This window comes from Elephas maximus, chromosome 6, assembly GCF_024166365.1.
Source record: "Elephas maximus indicus isolate mEleMax1 chromosome 6, mEleMax1 primary haplotype, whole genome shotgun sequence".
NCBI classification, from domain to species: domain Eukaryota; kingdom Metazoa; phylum Chordata; class Mammalia; order Proboscidea; family Elephantidae; genus Elephas; species Elephas maximus.
The window spans coordinates 78,070,440-78,083,155 of record NC_064824.1 but is presented as its reverse complement, the minus strand read 5'-3'; the positions used below and the strand labels follow the sequence as shown (position 1 = coordinate 78,083,155).

At 41.7% G+C, this 12,716-nt stretch overlaps 1 protein-coding gene across 3 annotated transcripts in view; it reads left to right on the top strand.

The window, feature by feature from the left end:
• The first annotated feature begins 566 nt into the window (after positions 1-566).
• The window catches only part of ZNF385B (zinc finger protein 385B), a 402,225-nt gene continuing 390,075 nt past the window's right edge, over positions 567-12,716 (top strand). For 2 of the 3 annotated variants that reach the window (XM_049887565.1, XM_049887563.1), the window contains exon 1: positions 567-650. The gene's annotated coding sequence lies outside the window, so the exon portion shown is untranslated. The remainder of the gene's footprint in view (positions 651-12,716) is intronic. The other variant, XM_049887564.1, reaches the window with a different exon arrangement.

The following is a 12,716-nucleotide window of genomic DNA, read 5'->3' as shown; positions in this document are numbered from 1 at the left end:
GGGATCTTTCTGCGGTTGCTAAGAATTTTTTCGGAGACCTGATCCCCGAGGCTGAGGACCTCACCAGAGCCCCTGGTCCGACAGAGCCCCCTCTCCCTCTCTGTTCGCGCGCGTCTTGAAAGGCGGGATTTAAAGGCAGCGATGCTGCGGGAGACTCTGCAGTGTTAACGAGCCCCCAAACGGTCCCGCCTCATTCGCTCTGGTGTGTGTGCTTCGTAAGTCTCTTCCTGGTAAACCGTCAGGAGAGTCAGAGCACGGGAGTGGCGTCTGTGTGTCCAAACCCACGGGACGTTGGCCAAGCCAGGAGCCGGGCCGGCTGGTGGGCTGGCCGAGCGCAGCCCAGGGCCAGGTGCGCCCCGCGGGCTCCGGACACAAGCCTCTCACCTGGGCGAGGCCCGGCGCGCAGGCGCTCAGACGGGGGCCGCGGCCGGGCGCCTGAGCCCCACGCGGGCAAGGGTTGGGCAGTTTCGGGGCAGCTCTGGGCCGAGCTGTCGCCGCTGCCACCGCCCGGGCGGCCGCAGATTGCGGGAGAGCTTCTGCACAAACCCCCACCGCAGCCCCAGCGGGACCGCCGCAGCCGCCAGAGCGCGAGCAACAGCTCTCCGGCTGCAGAAGCCGCTGCCCCTCGCGCCCGCGGCCCGCGCGCCGAGGTAAGCTCTGGGCGCCCAGCCCAGCCCGGCAGCCCGAGGCGGGCGTTGCCTTCCCGCCCGGCCCCCGCCCGCCTAAGAAGGGCTAGCAGATACCTGACACGCAGCGCCCGGGCATGGCCGGGACCTCCCCTCCCTATAGTTTGCACTTTGTCCCACGGCCCCACTTGTAGACGGGACGCTCGGGCGCCGCTTCCCCGTGTTGCAGAGGCGAAGCTCCTACGAGCTCCGGAGTTTAGGAGTAGGAGGTGGAAGCTAGAGGGGCGGAGGAGTGCCCTGTGCGGGCTCTGCTTCCGAAGGACAGAAGGGGGAGAGGACAAGGAGAGTGTTCCGCTGTGGTCAGCCACAGCGTCTCGCCACCTGGGCTGGGAAGTTTGATGTTTGACGTTTCCCTCCTAATTACTAGGAAACGGGTAGTTTGGGGAGGGAGGTGTGGGAGGAGGGTAGCAGTCGAGGCTTAGGGTCCCGGGAGGGTGCTGCAGCTGAAGGAAGAGGAGATGGAGGTGGTGAGGCAAGAAGGTCTCCAAAGTTTGTACTTGCTTTGAGCCCCGAAGGGCAGCCCAGGCTACCAAGCGCCTGGTGAAGGTGGCGGCACAGGGTGGGAGGACCCTGTGGGACTGCGGAAGGGATGAGAAGGGGAGGGGGAGGACCATCTGCTCTGCCACTGACTGCTCTGTGCGGGGGCCGGTGGGGAGAAGGGAGAGCTGGGAGGGCGCTACTTCCTCGAGTGCTTCCCTAGGCTCTGGAAGACAGTTTTAACAGTGAATCTGGAAGAGGAGTAATGTGGGTCCCTCAAGAAAAATAAATTGCCAATAAGCACCCGTCCCTTCCCATGAGTACAAAATGAAAGCAATTTTGGAGCGCTCTCCAAAGTTCTTGGATTGGGGACGTCTTCATTTTCATACAGAGAATGAGGTTTGCAGATCTCCTTGGTTTTGCTTTGCTCAGGAACATCGCACGAGGTGAATGGAAACTTTGTCAAGATGTAGGAAAAGATCGTCAAATAGAAGACACAAAACGTTTAATCCGTGTCTTCGAGTGCGGCCTAAAGTTTGGAAACTGGCAGATTTTGCATACTATGAAGCTACAGGAAATGCATTTATCAAATTAAAAAGAAGACTTTTTGTAAAGTCAATTAGCTACGTTTAGAGAGAGTTAATAAAGGTTTTGGCTTGAAAGAACACCTTTTATGATTTCAAGCACCTCTTTCCCTGGTTTTCAGAAACCTTTTATTTTGATGCCATATGTGTATTGAGTGTGTGCTGCCCTCTCCCTATAACAGAAAAATGCTATTATAATGTGAAATATTGCATGGCAAATTCTATTGTTATGTGAGGTTTTTAAGGTGAAAATATGTTTATTTGGTCAGCGTTGGTGGCAGTTCTGATTCTGTATTTCCATAAATCAAGTATTTGCAAACTTATAATTTGTACTCCTACCCATGTCCAAAAGTGATTTGAGGAAACTTGGGATGAAAACTACAAATCAAATAGCTATTCTTGTGGATCACCTTGACCTCTCTTGGATATATTTGTAGTAAAATGCTTTTGGGAAGGTAAATTTCTCATAACAAAGGAAAAATTACTGTCCTCTCTGGAATCATTCTGGAGATACCAAAACCCAAAAAAACCAAACCCAGTGCCATTGAGTCGATTCCACGATAGAAATGTTTTTGCAATATAATTCCTTAGGTACTTTATCAGGCATTATATTACTTTACATTATATAAGTTAAGGATCTCTATATAGACATTTGATGTACTAAGTATCATCTATATTAAGGAAAACAATGTTGATATACATATTCACAGAACAATGAATTTAATGTATCCCTCTTGAAGTCAGGCAGAAAGGCAACCAGCGGTGGTGTTTCCTCTACAGTCAAACCAGAGAAGGAATTGCTGTTAGTAATTGTCACCCAAACATGGCCCTTTAGTCAGACGTGTCCATCGTTGGAGGATAGCTTTTCAAAGTGTAGCTATTATATGAGCATCTACAAAGTGTATCAGGTGTTCTTAGCATTCTTTTTCTCAGGTTAGTGACCTGGCTCGAATTAAAAAAAAAAAAAATCCATCAAAACAAATACAACTCCAAAAGGTTAAATGTCTCCATAGAATAATGCTGTACGAAGCTGGGTACCACGGAAGAGACAAGGGTCTCAAGTCCTTGCACTGGCCCCCTCAAACTCTTTTCTGCTAGCTGAATTTGAAGATGTCAGGCCATTTCTTGATTTTTAGCAGCAGCAATTTATGGTAAAAACATTAGCAATTAGCTAACTTCTCACAGGAGTGACTCTTTCATTTGTGAAAATCTTTGTTCACAGAAATGAGGAGGAAAATTGACTTTCTACCTTCCCATCTCTTCAAAGATCTGAAGAACAGTGAAAGAGTGTGTGTGTTTGTCCCAACTTCTCATTGCGTTTTGTCTCTTTTTTTGTTGTTGTGACTCTGCCCACCACTGCTACCATTCCTCCATCTCAGTTTTGCCACCCCTTTTTCTGTCTCTGTTCCCTACATGTCTCAATATGATCCTTTACCCTGCCCTTTCTTTTTTTTTATGTTGAAGATTTCTTTGGATCCTCTTTGCTTCATAGATTATCTCCTTTTCACGCATTTATATTTTACCTCTTATTCAGTGGCATCCTGTTATTGGTACTGAATTCTTTCTTCCTAAAGTGACACCTCTAGCTCTGCTTTCCCTCCTTAATTATGTATTTGCATTTTCAACCACTTATATTGTTCTCAAGTGGGTCAAATCTAACAGGTCTAAATGCTCATCAACATGGTTCTCCTTAAATGAAGAGGAAACGGCTCTGTCAATCTCCATATTTTTCCCAGTCACCCAGGACCTTCCCAATATCTTTGCTTTCCACAATATAATTTACTGACAGGTCCCATAGACTCTGTCTCCACAATGTCTCATGAAGCCTGCTTCTCCATCTTTCTATATCCATCGAAAATGTCTTTGTTTTAGATTGCTCCTCTTTTTAGAGTACCATGATGACGTCCTGACTAGTTTCCCATCTCTGGTCTCTCTCATTTCCTATCCATTTTACACTTCTTTTGCAGAATAAGCTCTCAAAGGCAGAGCCAAGCTCAGTCACTGGCTGATAAGCTTTTCCCCAGTTGCCTACCAAATCATATAAACATCTCCTCTCTGACATGTAAGACCCTCTTCACTCCAGCCCAAAGTAGTTCCACATTTTTTACTTTGATCTCATTGATTGATTCATTCATTTATTAATTTATTCAATGAATATTTGAGTCCCTACTGCATGCCAGGCATGGCTCTAGGTGATAATTTTAGAAGGGCCATGCGTGTTGGCTCAGTGATATTTTTCAAGTTTTTCTTTTTTATTGGTAGAATCCATTTTTAAAATACAATCTTATGTGGTTGAAATGGGGCCCCAGCAATACCACCACCTCCGCTCCCTACCTTTTGTAGTCTCAGAGGCATCATCAGTCAGTAGACTCCTTGAAACGTTTGAAAACCACTGCTCTAAGGCTGAAGGCACTGTTCCTCTAACACAGCAGGCCTCTGAGTTCTGTATCTTTGCCTATGCTGCTCCCTCTGCCTGGAACAGGGCCTCCATCTTCACTACAACCATCTGTCAGAGTCAGCACAATTTGCTATGTGCTTCCTTATCTCCTTCTGAACTCCCATCATTTGCTGCTTCAAACCCTGTTGCATTTTGTTTGACCTCCTTTTGGAGCACGTGTCATAGTCGTCCTTGCATTTTTGTGCTTGCTGCATTGTCCAATAAGGGCTTTGAACCAACCATGCCTAACCTCAGGCAGTCCATTTCCTGAAGTTTCCAGGCCTGGCATATTGTTAAGGCATCAGATAATTTAATAGATTGAATTCTGTCTAGTTCTCTAGTCCCAACTTCTATAATAGTTCTTTATTTTATTTTTAACCTTAATTTGGTTCTTATAGTGGAACAAGTGCTTCTCCATCTTTAATGTGCATGTAAATCAGGAAGAGATCTTATTAAAATACAGATTCTGGTTTAGCAGATCAGGGATGGGGCCGGAGATTCTGCATGTCTAATGCACTCCCAGGTGCTGTTGAAATAGCTGATCCTAGAACCACAGGTTGAATAGCAAGATTGATGACATTTAACAGGTTTAAGGGTGGTGGCAATCCGCCTCTCTGCCTGGTGATTATCTTAAGGTCAGCGTTTGCTTCGTATTACTTTCTATTTTGAAAGTGCTTTAGGCCTTGACTTGGTTCCCAAAGCTGAATGACAGATTTGGTTTTTCCCTTGTATTTTTCCCTTATTTTAATGCTACGTTAATTCACTTGCTAGTTCTCCCTATTATATTTTTCTCTGGCTAGTTATATTGCTTTGTTATATATTCCTTCTCATTTTCCCATTATCTGCAGACTGTGGCTGTTCTCCTTTCTGATTCGGCTTTGATTTTTTTCTTTGCTTTCTCTGGTTCAGGAAATTCTCTTCAGGTGCTTTGGCTGATTGTCTTCCCCACCAATTTTCTTCCTGCTTCCAAATTTTTTCAGTGAAAGGACCACTGAAATAGGGCACAGGAGATTCAAGCTCTCATTCTGCCTTTACTGTTTGCTTGAGACGACGTGGGGTAAAGCTGTTTCTTTTTGCGCTTCTCAGCCCAGATGAAGAGAGTGTGGATTACGCAAATTCCTTGTCTACTTTAACGCTAAAATTTTATGTGAGGTTGTCACATAGGGCAGAAGGAGCAGGTTAGGAGAGGAAACACGGATGTCTGAGGACCCTGGTGTTGGTGCATGCCACTGTCTGGTATTCCTGTTTCAGATTCCTGTCTAGATGAACAGTTTAATTTATGTTGTTGTTCTAGCATTAATTGGAGAAATACTTATATTTCTTTAAAAAAAAAAAAAGGGGGGTATTCCTTGGTGTCCTCTAATCCAGTTGTTCTCAACCCTGGATTCACATTAGAATCATTTTGGGGCTCTTAGCCCATCTCTAGGGGATGACTGAATGTTTTAATTTATCAGTATTTTTTAAAGGTGGAGAACTACAGTGTCTGGACTGTAAAGGCAGTGTCATGTGGAGGTTAAAAACATTGGCATTGGAGCTGGCCAACCTGAATCTAACTCTGGGTTTGCCACTCATTAGCTTTCAGAGCTTAGGGAGTTTACATAACTTCTTTGGGCCCCGATTTTTCCATCTCTGAAATAGGCTGACTTGATTGTTGTAAGGAATACATGAGATAATATTTGTGGGTCCGGTAGTGGAGTACTGTGCTAAATGAGGTTGTTCAGGAAATAGTAGTCATTTTTTATAATGATAACCATACTGTTACAACTTTATCACCCCGTGAATCAGTTAAGATTCATCTAGCCTTAGCAGAGTTAACAGTCTCCCTACCTTCTGTTCGTCTTCAAAACATTTGGCATAGTTTAATCAGTTTGAAAGGAAATTTATGAGCATACTTTTTGGAAGTCAGTGAAAGAATTCAGGAGAAGACATATATATTAATAAAAACCGATCACTCTTTTGTTTTTGATCCATGTGGTGCCACATCAACTCTATGATCTCATAAATAGCAGAGATAGATTAAAATAAATATAAACTGATACAAAAAGATGACCATGCTTTCATACCTACTTTATGAAAAATGATTTAGCGCTTTTATAAAGACAGTTCTATCATCAACAAATAAAAAGGAATGAAATTCATGGGTCAAAGTGAGCATTTTATTTTGGAAATAAATATGAATGTGCTGAGCATTTACATTTCTAAATTTATAATGGGACATGGAATTTAAAAGTAAGAAAAGGAAAGCACACATAGAGATAGCCTGTCTTATGCAGCTTAAAGCTAATCAACTTTTCTTCTCTTTTTGGCTGATATTCTGGAATAGCCATTAAACTGTTATGTTATCATTATATCAGCAAAAGAAAGATTGGATAAATGGCCATAACCAGTATTCAGTGAGGACCCACATTCCATTTGTTTTTTGTTTGTAAGCATCTGACAATAAGAAAAGGGATGTTCTCTAATTCTAGTGGGCCTAGCATAGGTCCCCAGACATGAATGTCAGTGGCTTCTATGCTTTTGTCCTTTGCCTATGAAAGAGTCACAAATGTATAGTGTTTCACACCTTTTTTCCTTGGAATAAGTTTTATTTCTGTATTATTTCTTTTGAGTAAGACAGTGAGTATTTTCTAGGTAAATCTTCACTAACAACCTGAAGTTTGTTTTCCATACTGTGATATGTACTTTTTTACAAGGAAATTAAGAAGAGACTGTGGAATTTAAATGAAAGTACTTTTGAGCTGAAGAAAAGGCTCATTGTGAGATACTCAGCTAATTCTTTTAAGTCTTTGTTTTAATACGCTTGTGTAAAATTCAACAGAGATCTGTGATTTTAGATGTGTACTAGTTAAAATGGTTAGTCTGATGGTTAATCTGTTTTGGTTATCTAGTACTGCTATAACAGAAATACCACAGTGGGTGGCTTTAACAGATAAAAATTTATTTTCTCACATCTTAGGAGGCCAGAAGTCTGAATTTAGAGTGCTGGCTCTAGGGGAAGGCTTTCGCTCTCTGTGTACTCTGGAGGAAGGTCCTTGTCTCTTCAGCTTCTGCTGCATGGTACCTTGAAGATCTCCATGTGTTTTGGCATCTATCTTACGCCATCTCTCTCTCTGCTTGCTTGGTTAATCTCTTTTTATATCTCAAAAGAGATTGCTCAAGATACACCCTATATTAACCCTTCTTCATTAACATAACAAAGACAACCCATTCCCAAATGGGATTTATAACATATTTTAGGGGCCACAATTCAATCCATAATAATCTATTAAGCAAGATTTGCCTAGACTAGTGACCTGGACTCTTGGTCAGCTCATATTGGTCACAAGCCAGGGCTCAGATTCTAATTCATCTCAGGCCAAATAGACTGCTATTTCTGTGAAATATTAGATAGGGATATGGAATTGACTAACTTTCAGTCAAATTGAATCATTAAATCATGTGTCTAGAGTTAAAAGGGATCTCTCTGTGAAATCCTTATTGATAACTTAGGAAAGTGAGACCCAGAGAATTTATAGTATTTAAAATTTGAGCCTAGGGAAATTAAACATTACAAGTAAAAGTAAAAAACTTCTGATACTAACATTAGAATTTAACTGTCACAAAGAAATTGGATAGAATCTGTGATGTTCTTAGATTTGATATCTTGGAGATAAGATGGCTCCTTGCAGGTTTACAAAGAGGTATTACAGTGTATGTTATGAAAAGTCTAATGCTTAGTATAAGAATACAAAGCATACAGTGGCATTGTTTGTGTCCAAGTAAACGTAGCTATATACATTTGATTTAATATATATGAAATATTTTTATTTAAATTGGTGATTGCACATGTTCTTAGATAATATCTGGAAATTAGGATTGAATACATCTCATTCTCTCAACTATTAAAAATGAGAACTGGTATAGCTTAATGGTTGGGTTCAAACTCTGAATACTTTGTGGATACAAATTCCAGAGTTTCTGCTTACTAGTTGTATGAATTTGACCAAGTTGCTTAGTCTGTCTGTGCTTTAGTTCCCCAAATCAAAGAGAGGGAAACTGAGATTGTTGTTAGGTAAAATGAGATAATACACATAACAGACTTAGAAAAGTTCCTGGTAGCTACAGTACTTATAAAGGGGCTATTATTTATATGTTGTACAGGTTAATTATTAATACCAAATACCTCACGGGCACACTGAATTTTTTTTTTTTTTTTTTTTGCAAAGAGAACTTTCCTAGCACCTGACTTTTGAGTGTTCAGTTTGACACTTAGTCTGAATTTTTCAATGATACATTTTCTATTTTCTCATCCACTTTTCATTGTTTACTTTAGGAGAACAATGAAATAAAAGGTAGAATAGAATTGTGGAAGTGTAAGCACTGCAATAACTCTTGAAAACTTGTGATCATGTGAAGCACAGATGAATTTTTACTAAGCAAATACCTAATATGGGCTCTTGGATTTTTTTTTTTAATTGTACTTTAGACAAAGGTTTACAGACAAACTAGCTTCTTATTAAACAGTTAGTACACGTATTGTTTTATGACATTGGTTAACAACCCCATGACATGTCAACAGTCTCCCTTCTCGACCTTGGGTTCCCCATTACCAGCTTTCCTGTCTCCTCCTGCCGTCTAGTCCTTGCCTCTGGGCTGATGTGCCCCTTTAGTCTCGTTTTGTTTTATGGGCCTGTCTAATCTTTGGCTGAAGGGTGAACCTCAGGAGTGACTTCATTACTGAGCTAAAAGGGCGTCCAGAGGCCATAGTCTTAGGGTTTCTCCAGTGGACTCTAGGATTTTTTGAAAGACCAAGTGGCTTAACATGTAACTTTTGCATGAATGTGCTTCTTGAACTGGGTATGCATGTGTGAGCCTGGAATGCTAGGAAGTGAGTGATCCAGGTATGGGAGCCAGATTTGTAACCAAGGTCTCTATAACCAAGGTGGAGTCATCAAGGGCATTCTCTTCTCAGGCAGCTGAATTATAGTTGGATAGTCACCTGATTCCTCGTGGGTTCACAGGCTTTTATTTTGACATCTGAGGAGGATTTTCTCAGTTGGAATTCAGAAAGCCAAATAATTGGCAAGAAAAATACATAATTGGTAAATTATATGCAGGATTACTATATGCAGAGTTTGTTCATATATACCTCATGACTGCATATATGGTTTTTAACAGTCTCACTTCCACAGCAATAAAATCTTAAAGATAAAGAATATGGAAGGTAAGATCTTAGTCTTGTACCTCTTTTGCATGGCTTTCTCCCTGTGTCCTGTGCTTGTGGTCACCAGGCTATTTGTAAAAAGCCTATAGTACAGTGATTTCTTGAATTTTAGCACTTAAAAGGATCCCTGGGAGCTTGCTAAAAATGCAGATTCCTGGACTTCACCTTCGAAGGTTCTGACTTATCAGGTATGGTGTAAGATGTAGATCTTCAAGGTACCATGCAGCAGAAGCTGAAGAGACAAGGACCTTCCTCCAGAGTCCCCAGAGAGCGAAAGCCTTCCCTTAGAGCCAGCACTCTAAATTCAGACTTCTGACTTCCTAAGCTGTGAGAAAATAAATTTTTATCTGTTAAAGCCATCCACTGTGGTATTTCTGTTATAGCAGTACTAGATAACCAAAACATAGATTAACCATCAGACTAACCATTTTAACTAGTACACATCTAAAATCACAGATCTCTGTTGAATTTTACACAAGCGTATTAAAACAAAGACTTAAAAGAATTAGCTGAGTATCTCACAATGAGCCTTGGAAAAACACTACTCTGGTGCTTTTTAGTGCTCGTTCTCAACCAGGAGTGCACATCAGGATGACCTGTGGTTCCGAGTAAAAGTCCAGTGAAGTATGCTGAGCTCAGTGCCCCCATGCTACATTAATGAGAGGGGACTCCTTTTTTTTTTTTTTTTAATTGCAATTTAGGTGAAAGTTTACAGCTCAAGTTAATCTCTCATACAAAATTTTATACACATATTATCATGTGATACTAGTTGCAATGCCTACAATGTGACAGCACACTCCCTCTTTCCACCCCAGATTTCCTGTGTCCATCCAACCAGTTCCTGTTCCTTCCTGCCTTCTCATCCTGTCTCCAGTCCAGTCTAATCTTTGTCTGAAGAGTGGTCTTCTGGAATGGATTTAATTTTGGGCTAACATAGCATCTGGGAGCCACGGCTTTGGCGGTTCCTCCAGTCTCCGTCAGACAGAGGGCACTGCTTCCTTAAGTTGCTCTGAGAGTCACCCATGCAGAGCCTCTCATGGGTGAATGCTGGAAAACCAGGCTGTTTTCTTTCGTTGACTATTCACTTGCCTTTAACCATAAATTTTAATCTACCGTTGTTCTGCATGGCAGTGGAGACTGCTGGCTACCTGCCTCAGTATCCATGGGAGCTTGTGATGTACAGATTCCAGGGCCCAAACCTATCCCTATCAGATCTAAAAGGAAATGATGGTGGGAGGTGAGGTCCTGTGGGAACCAGCGTTTTTTCCTAGCTCTGCAGGTGATAATTATGTCTGACTGAAGTTTTCTAACCAGTGCTCTATGAAGTTCTGTCTTTCCCTGTGTGACTTACAGGTTCAATCAACCCCAGTGGCTTTGGTAACCCCACTAAATACGGGAACTTATGGCTGGTAATGAGACCACTGTGACTATTGATTGTCAGCAATGTCTCTTTCCTCTCATGTCTCCATACTTCTCCCTTCTCAGCATGCTGTTTGTTCTGTCCTTATTGTTTTATGATGGGAAACAACAGGCTCCTTTCTCTGTGGTCTCTTCTTCTCTTCCCTTCATCCACAGCTGGCAAGGAAAGGGCAAAATTTCTGTGCCAAAGGCACAGGTGCGATGGCATGCGTTGAAATTTCTTCTGTTCTGGCAGGAAGATCTTTTTCAGCCCTTTTAAATCCTTGAAGTCTTTCTTGCCTTACTGCATATAGCTTACATAAGCAAGGTTTAAATTTGTCAAGAATGTCACAGGTTCTCAGATATGTTGTCTTCCTCTTATACTGCATTTGAAAAGGAATGGTATAATGTACTCTTGGCTGGCATGGGTAACAGGTAACCTGATCTTTAGAAATATTTGATTTTTTGGAATCATGTTTCTGAATTGTCAAAAATTATAAAGAATGATAGCAAGAGAAATTGCTTACTGTGTGTACGTAACAGTTCTTCTAAGTATTCAGGATGTGTACTTCAGTTATTGTTGTTGTTAGTTTCCATTGAGTCCATTCCAACTCCTGGCAACCCCATGAGTGCAGAGTAGAACTGCTTCATAGGGTTTTCAAGGCTGTGGCCTTTTGGAAGCAGATTACCAAGGCTGTCTTCCGAGGTGCCTCTGGGTGGGTTCTAACTGCCCTTTCAACCAGTAGTTGAGCAGTTAACTGTTTGTGCCACCAGGGACTCCTGTGCACTTCAATAGGTCCATTTAAAGATGCAAATTATAGATTTTTATGATGTTGCTATATATGATAATGAACAAAAATGAAATTAAAATGATCAAATATTATGTCATGAACACATTGATTATTTTTAAATTCAGCAATAGAGTTCCATTCTGTTTACTATCCCTTTGTTATTTATAAAACCTCAGAGATTGATTGAGAGTTAGGTGGCATAAAGGTCAAAGGTTTAGTATCTTCTTTTCATGGGGTCCTGCTATGATTGAACCCTATATTTGGCCTGATTCAGTTCTCATAGATGCCAAGCTCTTTCGTCAACAAGGAAAGTGTGAATGGTAACTGAAGGGAGCAGGAGTTGATGAAGGTGGGTGATTGGCAAAAAGTATACCTACCCTGAAAGTGATAGAACCAATCAAATTAAACATGAGAAGGAATTATGTATATGGGAGAGAGCAATGTCAGACCTTATGGATTTTCTGAAGAGGAAAATTATTGGCTACATAACAAGTTTATTTTCCAACATTAAGAAGAAAATTTGAAAGGCAACATCTGAACTGTTCCACCATAGTATGGTGTTTGTTTGAGGGGCCCTCTGCAGGATGGATCTGTAATGGTCTATAGTACCTGTAAGGAGCCCTGGTGGTGCAGTGGTTAAGTGCTTGGCTGCTAACTGAATGGCCAGCAGTTCGAACCTACCAGCCACTCTGCAGGAGAAAGATGTGGCAGTCTGCTTCCGTAAAGATTTACGCCTTTGGAAACCCTATGGGGCAACTCTACTCTGTACTATAGGGTTGCTGAGTCAGAATCGACTCCACAGCAATGGGTTTTGGGTTTGGTAGAACCTGTGCTTGATTGGGAAGGTCTTACCACTTCAAAGAGACCTCCAGGACTGGACCGTCTCTTCATTTCTCTCCAGTCTTTGACCACAAGAAAGCGTGCACTCCAGGTAATGGGTTCCACACTGGTTGAGGCCACTTTTAAGTGGCCTAACATGATGAAAGACAGAAAGTAGAATCTTTGTGAGCCTCTTCCCACACCCATAGCTGCATTTTTTAACCTATATCAAGAGGACATGGCATGTGCCTCACCATCTGTTGCCAGATAAGAAGGCTTAGAACAGACATGATAAAAAAAGCTACCTGCAAATGCTTGAAG